This window comes from Myotis lucifugus, unplaced genomic scaffold (genome assembly GCF_000147115.1).
Source record: "Myotis lucifugus unplaced genomic scaffold, Myoluc2.0 scaffold_25, whole genome shotgun sequence".
Taxonomy (NCBI): Eukaryota; Metazoa; Chordata; class Mammalia; order Chiroptera; family Vespertilionidae; genus Myotis; species Myotis lucifugus.
In genome coordinates, this window is record NW_005871073.1 from 5,014,936 (window position 1) to 5,026,611 (window position 11,676).

An 11,676-nucleotide genomic window follows, 5' to 3' on the forward strand; every position below is an offset into this window, starting at 1 on the left:
ACTTTACAGCTCAAGAACCTAACATGACTTTCTGTTTTGGCTGTAAACATGTTTAAACTTTCTCTCCCTAGATTTTAGTTTTCCTGAAAACACCTTTCCTGAAATTTTCATTTTTATTGCTGACAACTCCCCAATATCTGCTCACTGCCCGAATTAGAGCAGTTTTCTTTCTATGGCTTTCACATACTATACATGTTCCCACCTCTACAACCTTGCCCATAATACATATTCCACCAAGGCAGTAAACCTTATTAATTTCCCACTATTGACACCTTACTCATCTAGCCAGACTTCACCCATTCTACAAGAATCAAGTTTTATCATCTTCATACAGCTTCCGCAAGGATTTCGTCCCATATTGTGCCTCCCTTTTATCATTTTTTCCCCAATAATATATGTACTGTCTTATTATCTATACCTTGTTATCCAGGTTCTTTACTTAGTTTGTGTGTTTTTTTTCCATAATGCTTTGTTCTCTAATTGTCTTCTGTGTGTCACATTGGCTTAGCAATGTGCTGCTTGTGCACGAAGACCATATATTATGGTGCTTGTGTGGCATAGTGCCCAGTTTAGTACAAGACATGTCAGTGCTCAAACCATTGTATAAACAACGTGAAAGAGCATAAGCAATTGTTAAATAGGAAATGCTCCACATTATTACGATGAGGCTGATGATCAGTAATACTTACTCAGAAACTGTCATGTTAAGTGGTCAACAGGAGCCTTATTTTCAGTATGCAACCCATTAATGAATCATTCTTTTTATAAACAAAATGATTTTTTTTGTTGCCAATGTAAAATGATTCAGTTCTCTGAATGAAGATTAGAATTTCAGATAGCTTCCCAATGCTTAATGACTCTTCTGATCAGATTGGCGGGAATGTTATAGAAGGTGTTACACTAACTTAAATAACTCAGAAAAAGACAAATATCGTATGAGTTCATTTATACGTAGAATCTAAAACACAAATTAAACAAACAAACAAAAAAACAAAAACAAAACCAAGAAACAGAGTCATAGATACAGAAAACAAACTGATGGTTGCCAGAGGGTATGGTGGTTGGGGGTTGAGGAAAAGGAGAAGGCATTGAGAGGGGCGAATTGGTAACTGTAAAGAGCCATGGAATGTAAAGTATAAAGTACAACATAGGGAAGATAGTAAGGATGTTGTAATGACTCTGTATGGTTCCAGGCGGGTTCTGGATATATTGGGTGAATCACTTTGTAAATTATGTAGGTGTCTAACCACCCTTGTGTATTCCTTAAAATAATATAAAATAATATTGAATGGCAACTGTAATTAAAAAATAAAATTAAAAATGTTAATGAGGGAAAAAGGAGACATATGTACTACTGTTTGTAATACTTTAAATAAAAATAAATTTTTTTTTAAGCTCTGACCTGTATGGCTGTACACGGGAGAGGTTGTTGGTTCGGTCAGGGCACATGCCTGGGTTGCAGGCTCGATCCCCAGTAGGGGGCATGCAGGAGGCAGCTGATGGGTGTTTCATCTATGCTTCTCTCTCCTCCTTCCTCTTTCTCTAAAATTAATCAAAGCATATTTAAAAAATCATTTTAAAAATAGAGAAAAATAATTAAGGTGGTGATAAATATTTATAAGTTGGGATAAGGACAAGGTCCTCAGTCATTTCTAATAGGCAAGCAATATGACTTTCTGAGGGCTCATTGACACATGTAGAGAGGTGAAGCATTTTGTCCAAACCAAAAAGACTCACTGAAGAATGGTTCAATGTATAGGTTTTTCTAATTTTTTATTTGAAACTTGAAATTAGGCATAAAAGTAATACACACTTAAAACTGTGCCACCTAATTCACATTTATTTTGGAGAGTTGATATCTAGGAGACCATTCACAGGGTAAGCATTGAAAATGCCAACTTGGAATTGTAGAATGCAGTGGGCAGTGACTTAAACATTGAAACAATGCTTAAAAAATTAATATTAATGTAGATACCATACCTGTAACCTATATGTTCATGTTGACCAATGTCACCTCAATAAATTTAATTAAAAAATAATATTCCTTAATTACAATAATTCTTACCTCCTTATAATTCTCAGATATAATCAATTTGGTTAATAATAAAATAATAACTCAAATCTTTCCACAGCCTTTCTTTGTATTCATTCAAATACATGCCAACCTAAATAAGTTCTTTTTTTTAAAATATATTTTATTGATTTTTTACAGAGAGGAGGGAGAGGGATAGAGAGTTAGAAACATCGATGAGAGAGAAACATCGATCAGCTGCCTCCTGCACACCCCCTACTGGGGATGTGCCCGCAACCAAGGTACATGCGCTTGACTGGAATCGAACCTGGGACCTTTCAGTCCGCAGGCCGACGCTCTATCCACTGAGCCAAACCGGCTACGGCCTAAACAAGTTCTTTAAAATATAATCATAGTAGAGGCCTGGTGTATGAAATTTGTGCATGGGGGGGTGTCCCTCAGCCCAGCCTGCACCCTCTCCAATCTGGGACCCCTCGAGGGATATCCAACTGCCCGTTTAGGCCCGATCCCCCTGCCAGCCTGGTCACCCCTAACTGCCCTCTTATGCTGACCTGGTCACCCCTAACTTCCTCCCCTGCAGGCTTGGTCACCCCTATCTGCCCTCCCCTGCCAGCCCGGTCACCCCTAACTGCCCTCTCTTGCAGGCATGGTTGCCCCTAACTGCCCTCCCCTGCAGGCCTAGTCCCTTCCAACTGCCCTCCCCTGCAGGCTTGGTCACCCCTAACTTCCCTCCCCTGCATGCCTGGTTCCCCCCAACTGCCCTCACTTGCAGGCCTGGTTCCTCCCAACTGCCCTCCCCTGCTGGCCTGATTGCCCACAACTGCCCTCCCCTGCTAGCCATCTTGTGTTCACATGGGGGCGGCCATCTTGTGTGTTGGAGTGATGGTCAATTTGCATATCACCTCTTTATTACATAGGATGCATTTTGTTTTTCACTTGCTATTTGTCTTAATAAATTCTGGATAACCTATTGGTCAAAGAAATCCCAATTAACGGGAATTAATAGTAGCTGAAAAAATCAGATACATTCTTTTAAAAAGGTGAGATCTTAATTTTCAGATCTTAAAGTCAGTGGAGGATATTAATTAGTGGAAAGAAATATAAAATAAAACACAGAGATAGAGTTTAGTGATCAGCACCTACTTAGGAGAACAGAAAAAAATTAACTTAATTAAAATATATGGAAGTGAATAGAGATGAATTTCAAAACTGGGTAATTTATTAGGTTCTTGAATGTTCTGCAAAGTTTAGATTTAGATAAGGACTAATAGGAGGGCTTAAAATGTATTCTATTTGAAAGTTTTAAACTGAATATGGTAAGAAAAATTATTATTGTACCCATGTTTAAAATTACTTATAGTGAGGAGTAAGAGAAGAAGCGAAAATAAAAATCTAATCATGCAATGACTAGAAAGTCTGGCAGAAAACATGAAGAGCATTGAGTACATGTAAAAATGGTAGAAGAAAATGGAATAATTTTTTGGCTGATTATAATTAGAGATTAATCATAAATTTTTGCTTCCTATAAATTATCAGTCTTCATAATAAATCTAGAACATGACTGCACTTGGTAGTGAAGGGCAGCTGGGAAAAGCAGTTCATTTTGAGGGAATTTCAAGTGTTAGTAGTTAGTATAAAAATGTAGTTTTCGAAAATAGCAATGGAAACAAAAATGTTTTCACTTGGCATATTTGTAATCTTAAGTTTTTTCACACTTGTCTTGTCAATTATAGTTCTCAAACCAGACTAACAGAATGTGTTGTACTTGATGTAATATTTAGTTTAGGGCTTTGAAATTTCTGTCACTAGCTATGGGATCCAGAGTAAGTAGCATTCTTAGAACTTAGTTTTAGCCGAAACCGGTTTGGCTCAGTGGATGGAGTGTCGGCCTGCTGACTGAAGGGTCCCAGGTTCGATTCTGGTCAAGGGCATGTACCTGGGTTGTGGGCACATCCCCAGTGGGGGATGTGCAGGAGGCAGCTGATCGATGTTTCTCTCTCATCGATGTTTCTGACTCTCTATCTCTCTCCCTTCCTCTCTGTAAAAAATTAATAATAAAATATATTTTTTAAAAAATAGAACTTAGTTTTAACAATGGTTAACTAAGTATTAGTTGACCATTTTATTGAGTTTGTACAAGAATCAGATGAATAAATAGATGTAGTATTCCATGGTGTAAATGTACCACAGCTTTTTAAAAAATCCACTCATCTACTGATGGGCACTTGGGCTGTTTCCCGATCTTAGCTATTATAAATTGCACTGCTGCTATGACTATAAGAGTGCATATATTCTTTCTGACTGGTGGTTTGGGTTTCTTAGGCTATATTGTTAGAAGTAGGATCACTGGGTCAAATGACAGTTCTATAGGGTGAATAGCCAGACATGGTTTTGTAGGTAACAAAGCAGGTATTGACCATGTTAAATTCAAAGGTGAGAAATGATGAGTCAAGATCAGTCAGCAGACCAGTTTTAGATATACCGAAGTAAAGAAGTCAGAAAGGTATCATTGGGTATCAGTAAGAGAGCAAAAAGGGTGTACTCAGTTGGCTCTTTTTGTGCCTCTCTTTGTGTGGGGCTTTCTCCTGAAAGATCTAAGGGGGACATTTGCACATGTCCAATTGGACATGTCCCATATACATATGATTACTTTATTATGATATGCATCCTCTTCATTCTTTCAATTCTCAAAATTGCTAAACCTGAATAAGATAATTTGACTAAGATAATTCCTGCTCATGTCTCAAGTTTTGACTCTGAGAGCTAAGGAATAAAAAAGTTGTCGGGCTCAGCATTATTGACAACACCCTTCAAATACAAGGGCAGGTGACTCCTTAGGCATCATAAATAAAGCCTCTACTTTTTTTTTTATCATGAATCCCAAGTGCAGCTGCTATAGTTTTATTTGCCCTTTTGAAGTCCCTTTGCCTCAGAAGTGTTCTACCACTTTGCTTGTCTTCTTTGTATTGTTCCTTATATGAGCTTGGATCTTCATCCTCCCTTTGACCCTAAAAAAATGTCCCTATCTTTTGAGCCCACGCCCACACCCATAGTTCACCCTTGCTCTATCACACATTTAAATTTTGTTCCCTATGTAATACTATATGTAATACTTTAAGCAATAAAATAAAACTTAAAAATAAAAATAAATAAATATGGTTCCTATTGTTAGGATCAAACCTTAACAAGATTAGTCAGTTATAGCAATTATGCATATACTGTTAGGTAGGTGTTAATGTGGTAAATTATATTTCAGGTCAAACATTGAGCTTATCTCCTGTTTTTATATGTTGTTTGAGTAATGGAGCAGAATTTGAAAGTAAACAGAAGTTGGATGGTGAATTCACCTTATAAATAAAAAATGTAAAACATGTTCTCCACTTGCAAATATTTTTTCATGTTATGTCACAGAAGTTGATTTACAAGATAACATTTTAAAAAAACTAACTGAATTTTAAAAATAATCTTTTCTACTTTAGAATGAAAATTTTAGATTAACAGAAAAACTGGAAAGATAGCACAGTTTCTATATACCCCATGTCTAGTAAATTTGTCATAATAAAGAAATATTGATACATTGTTATTACTTAAAGTCCACAATTTATTTAGGTTTCCTTAATTTTTATTTTATTTTTTAAATTAATTAATTAATTTTTATTGATTTCAGAGAAGAAGGGAAAGGGAGAGATAGAAACATTAATTATGAGAGAGAATCATTGATCAGCTGCCTCCTGCACTCCCTATCTGGGGATTGAGCCCGCAACCTGGGCATGTGCCTTTGACTGGAATCAAACCTGGGACCCTTCAACCCACAGGCCATTGCTCTATCCACTGAGCCAAATGGCTAGTGGCTTTCCTAAGTTTTTATCTAATGTCCTTTCTCTGTCCCTGAATTCTATTGAGGACACCATGATACATTTAGTCACTGTCTTCAAAGGCTCTCTTGACTGTGATAGTTTCTCAGATTTTTTACGTTTTTGATGGCTTTGACATTTTTGAGGAGTACTGGACAGGATTTTTGTAGAATGTTCTTCAATTGAAATGTGTCTATGGCAGTGGTGCTCAACCTGTGGGTCGCGACCCCTTTGGGGGCCGAACGACCCTTTCATAGGGGTTGCCTAAGACCATCGGAAAACACATATATAAGTACATATTGTTTTTGTGATTAATCACTATGCTTTAATTATGCTCAATTTGTAACAATGAAATTGGGGGTCACCACAACATGAGGAACTGTATTAAAGGGTCGTGGCATTAGGAAGGTTGAGAACCACTGGTCTATGGATTTGTCATTATTAGATCAGATTATGAACTTTGGTGAGGAAGATTTTAGAGATAAATTGCCATTCTTATCATATCAAGATTTTAGTCTAGCAACCCGACATATCACTGTACATGTTGACTTAGATCACCTGACTGAGGTAGTGTTTGTCATGTTTCTCCACTGTGAAGTTACTCTTCCATTCTTATTTTTCATAGTGTAATCTTTGGAAAGAAGTCACTATGCAAAGTCACAGTTAATGGGTGGGAAGTTAAGTTCCACCTCTAAGGGTGGTGACATTTACATGAATTATTTGGAATTCTACTACATGGGAGATTTGTCTACTCTCTTCCATTTATTATTAGCCATTTATTTATATCAGTATGGACTCATGGATATTTATTTTATACTTTGGACTATAATGCAATACTTCAATTAATATTAATTTAATAAACTTTATTTTTGGAGAAGTTTTAGCTTCACAGAAATATTGAGTGGAAGATGTAGAAAATTCCCATTTACCCTCTGTTCCTACACATGAACCACCTCTCCCACTATCAACATCACAAACCAGAGTGGTATCAGTGATACAATAAGTGAAAGTGTATTGGTATGTGATTATCACCCAAGTGCATACTTTTCATTAGAGTTTACTTTTGGTATTGTACATTCTGTCAGTTTTGACATATAAATTACAACATGTAGCCACAATTATGGTATCATACAGAATGGTTTTACTGCCTTAAAAATTCTCTTTTCTCTGCTTCTTTATCCCTCTCTCTTGCTAATTTTTGGCAACCGCTGATCTTCCTACTGCCTTCAGAGTTTTTCCTTTTTCAGACATCATATAATTGGAATCAAATAGTATGTAGCTTCACTGGATAGGTTTTCTTCACTTAGTAATATGTATTTAAATTTTCTCCATTTTTTTTTCATGGTTTGATAGCTCATTTTTCTTTGGTGATGGATGTACCATAGTTTATTTATCCATTCATCTGCTGAAGAACATCATAATTGTTTCCAAAATTTGGCAATGATGAATAAAGATACTATAAACATCTGTGTGTAACTTTTATGTAGACATACATTTTCAACTCCTTGAGGTAAATGCCAAAGAGTGTGACTGCTGGGTTGCATGATAAGAGTATGTTTAATTTTGTAAGAAACTGTCAAACTGTCTTCTGAAGTGATGGTACCATTTTGCATTCTTACTCGCAATGAGTGAGAATTGCTGTAGCTTCACATCCTCATCAGCATTTGGTGTTATCAGTGTTCTGGATTTTGGCTATTCCAGTACTGGTATCTTTTAATTTTAATTTCCTTAATGACATATGAAGTGTAGCATCTTTTTATATGCGTACTTGCCATATGTATATTTTTTGTATGAAGTGTCTGTTTAGGCTGTTTGCCCATTTTTATATCAGGTTGTTCATTTTCTTATTGTTGAGTTTTAAGAGTTCTTTCTAGACTTTGAATAATAGTACTTTATCAAATTCGTATTTTGCAAATAATTTATCCCAGTCTGTTGGTTGGCTTTATATTCTCTTGACAGTGTATTTCACTGAACAAAATGTTTAAATTTTAATAAATTCCAGCTTACCAACTATTTCTTTCATGTGTGTCTTTGGTATTGTAGCTAAAATGTCATTGCCATATCCAGATTTCCCTATATTTTCTCCTATGTGCCTAGCCAGCTCAGCCAAGGGTTCGAAAACTGGAGGGAGGGCAGTGAAGGATGAAGAAAAGACAGATAAAGAGAATAAGCTGTGCCTAGGTGTATCTCCTGTGCCTGGTTGAGGCCACAGAGAGAGATCCAGACTGCAAGCTGAGCCTTTATTTTATAGCCAGAGGTAAACAAGGTAGTGGTTACCACAGTTACAATATTCTTGTGAGTTTCACTTGTTTTGGCAGCACTTGCTGCATCTCCCACAGCCCATTAGCTACCCAGATAGGATCTAGGGGGCATCATAAGGTCAAGCCTAATTATGCTAAGAGGACTGTGCCCTCTAAACTGGGACTTGTTTGTGGCTTTGCCAACAGGCCAGTCCAAGGCTTAACCCTATAGCCGTTCACTACACTCCTATGTTATCTTCTAGGAATGCTATAGTTTAGTGTTTCACATACATGTCTATGTTTTATTTTGAATTAATTTTGTGAAGGTTATAAGGATTTTGTGTAGATTCTTTTCTTTTTTGCATGTGGATATACAATTTTTAAAATTTTTGAAAAGAACTTTTCTCCAATGTGTTGCCTTAACTCCACCAAAGATCATTTGTATTCCAGATTTGGTTATTGGGAGCTCTTTCTATTGGCCTACAGTCCCCTTGACATATTCCCACTAATTAAAAAGAATATTTTTGCCACTTTCTTACTTTTTGTCACTATAAGACAATCCAGGCTTATAGTGACAGGCTTGATCATCTTGTATATTTCCTTCCCCATTCCTAGAAAACCCATTTCTCCATGAGGTCTTAATTCCTTTTAATGGTATTTAAATCCAAGATATGAGTGTTAGATGTGCTCATTGTTCTTGGGCTATCATTGTGTTAGGCTCTCTCAGATCACAGAATTAAAATAGATGTATATCTACCAATCCATGTATACACACATGCACACATGAATACATACACACATTTCTATAATAACCATCTCTATATATGTTAAGCTAACCCATTAATTCTGATGTCTCCAACTGTAATACATTATCATTTGGTTTTTATTGTTGAGTTTTGGAATTCTTTGTATATTTTGAATACAAATGCTTTATCAGATATTTGACATGCAAATATTTTCTCTCAGTGTGTGGCTTGTCTTTTCATTCTCTTCACACTGTCTTTGTAGATGTAGAGCATTGGTTTTCATTTTTAAAAAAGTTGAAATTATCAATTTTTTCTTTCATGGATTGTATTTTTCTTGTTAGGTCCAAAAGCTCATCATCAAATTTGATTTTTTCTCCATGATTTCCCCCCCAGAAATGTTGTAGTTAGAAATTTAAGTCTACTATTCATTTTAAGTTATTTTTTCATAATGTGTAAAGTCTGTTTATAGGTTTTATAATAATATGGATACCTAATTTTTCTAGCACCATTTGTTCTTTCTCCATTGAATTGGCTTTGTGCCCTTGTCAAAAATCAGTTGACTGTATTCATTAGAGGACACAATCCCCACAAGACTATCCTCATTTTAGATATCAGTCATAAATTCACGGGGCCCTGGGATTGCACTCAGACTAGCTGGCTACTGTGATTGTTAGTCTTATGTGCCCTCTAAGATAGTCTCATATTTACTCAAACACTAGTATAGATGTTGCTGTGAGTGTATTTTGTTGATGTGGTGAACATCTACAATCAATTTATTTTAAGGAAAATTATCCTCAATAATGTGGATGAGTCTAATCCAAATCAGTTGAAGGCCTTAAGAGTAACACAATTGGGTTTCCAAGAGAATAAAAAAAAAATTCTGCTTCAAGACTGAAACATCAACTCCTTCCTAGTTCCCAAACTGCCAGTCTGTCATAAACATTTTGAACTTGCCAGTTAGCATAAAATTGCATGAGCCAATTTCTTAAAAAAAAACAACACAAAAACACACACACAAAGAAAGAATTCTGTCTCTCCCTGTGTATGTCTATCTGTGTCTGTCTGTCTGTCTGTCTCTCCATTATATAATTACTCCTGGCTATGATATAAGACAATACACATAGTATTTCAACAAAAGAAGCTCACCAGAACCTTTGGTGCCCAATATTTTTATTGGGGCTTGATTATATACTTCCTGCTGACCTGGAGTCTGCAGCTCCTCCCAAGAACTTCAGTCTCTAGTTCCTCTGGAGCTCAGAACCAATGCAGCGTGGCCCAAATCTTTCATTACAAATTATGTTGTTATGCTGTGTGGCGGCCAAAGCCCCCAGGCCCACAAAGACAATCTTATCAAGCAGAACATTCCAGAAACCTGAAGATTAGCACCCAAAAATTGAAGGCAAAGCTCAGACCTCTCTTTGGTTAATATTAGTTCTTCACTACACACCACATTATACAAGAAAGCAATAATATGAAATTTAAGTATCAAAAACAGAATTTAAATATGAATGGTACTGACAATAATTACCAGTGCCATAAAAGATACACACTTTGAGATTTTTAAAAAACTTGTTTTTTTCTTTTCTATAAGAAAGTTGGTTGTGAGTTATTGCATGTTTAAGTATTTTGTAACCCAAACTTTTGAATAAGAAAAATGGTTAATTTTTATCTTTAGGCATCTGAGTTGTAGAAGTCTTTCTATATTATTACATGCTAGTTTTTATAGGATGTTATTTATCTCTAACATTTTAGGAAAGAGCAGAACCCCTTACATGGTGTTTCAGGCATGGGTGTATTTAAAGAAAGTGGTAGTTTTTTAATGTTAGCTATCATTCCTTGCTTATAAAATAACATTATTTTATGTGTGTGTTTTTTCAGTTACTGGGTTACTATTTAAAAGTAAAGGTCTCTTCATTGGCTTTAATCATATTATAACAGAATGTCACCTCTTGAAAACAAATTAAATTAAAACTAAAATAGCTGTCTGTTTCTTTATTTCAAGCATGTTCGTTTGTGTAGTGCCACAAAAAGGCAGTAACTACTTACTTTGAGATTTAGCATATTGCAGATATAGTGCTAGAGAAGCAGGTTAATTTTTTGGTGGTGGTTATTTTCCCTTTAGAAATGAGAAGCATAATGTATGGCCAAGGCGCATGATGATGTGTGCCGCGCTCACTGGATGTGGTGCTTGGGTGGTTGCAGAATAAAACACTGAAACATGGGATTTTCTACTCCTCCCCGATTATCTCTCCCTACCCCCTGCTGGGTCTGAAGGGTGATTAAATCTGAGTCAGTAGTTTGTAATACTCTCATCTCACTTGGAAGTGTTCCATACAAATCATCCATTAAAGAGTAGACTAGAAGATATCATTGAATGTTATTTTAAGATTTGGTAGATGGCTTTTCAATTTTGTGTAGCTCCAGGGGAGGCATCCCTGCAAACCACATTCATTTAAAGTTTCTTTTATTTCCTCATAATTCAGAAATTCATTTCCCCTTAAACACAACTTCATAATTTTCCTTTCTCTTTGGTACACTGTCACAGTGAAACAGGGACCCAAAATTTCTTTCATATCTGGGTAGCATTTGTATTATTTTTGAATCAGTCATTTTGCCTTAAAAAAGTGTCAAAACTAGATCTGGGTTCAATAAAATCTAGTCATAGTGTAGTACAATTTGTTTTAGGTCATAGCTTTTTTACTCAGGTGGTCAGGGAAAGAGAAAATATGACATTGTTTGGTTTCACTGAATATATAAAACTGTTAAAATAGATTCATTAGGCTTATAAACTCTTCCCCTAAATT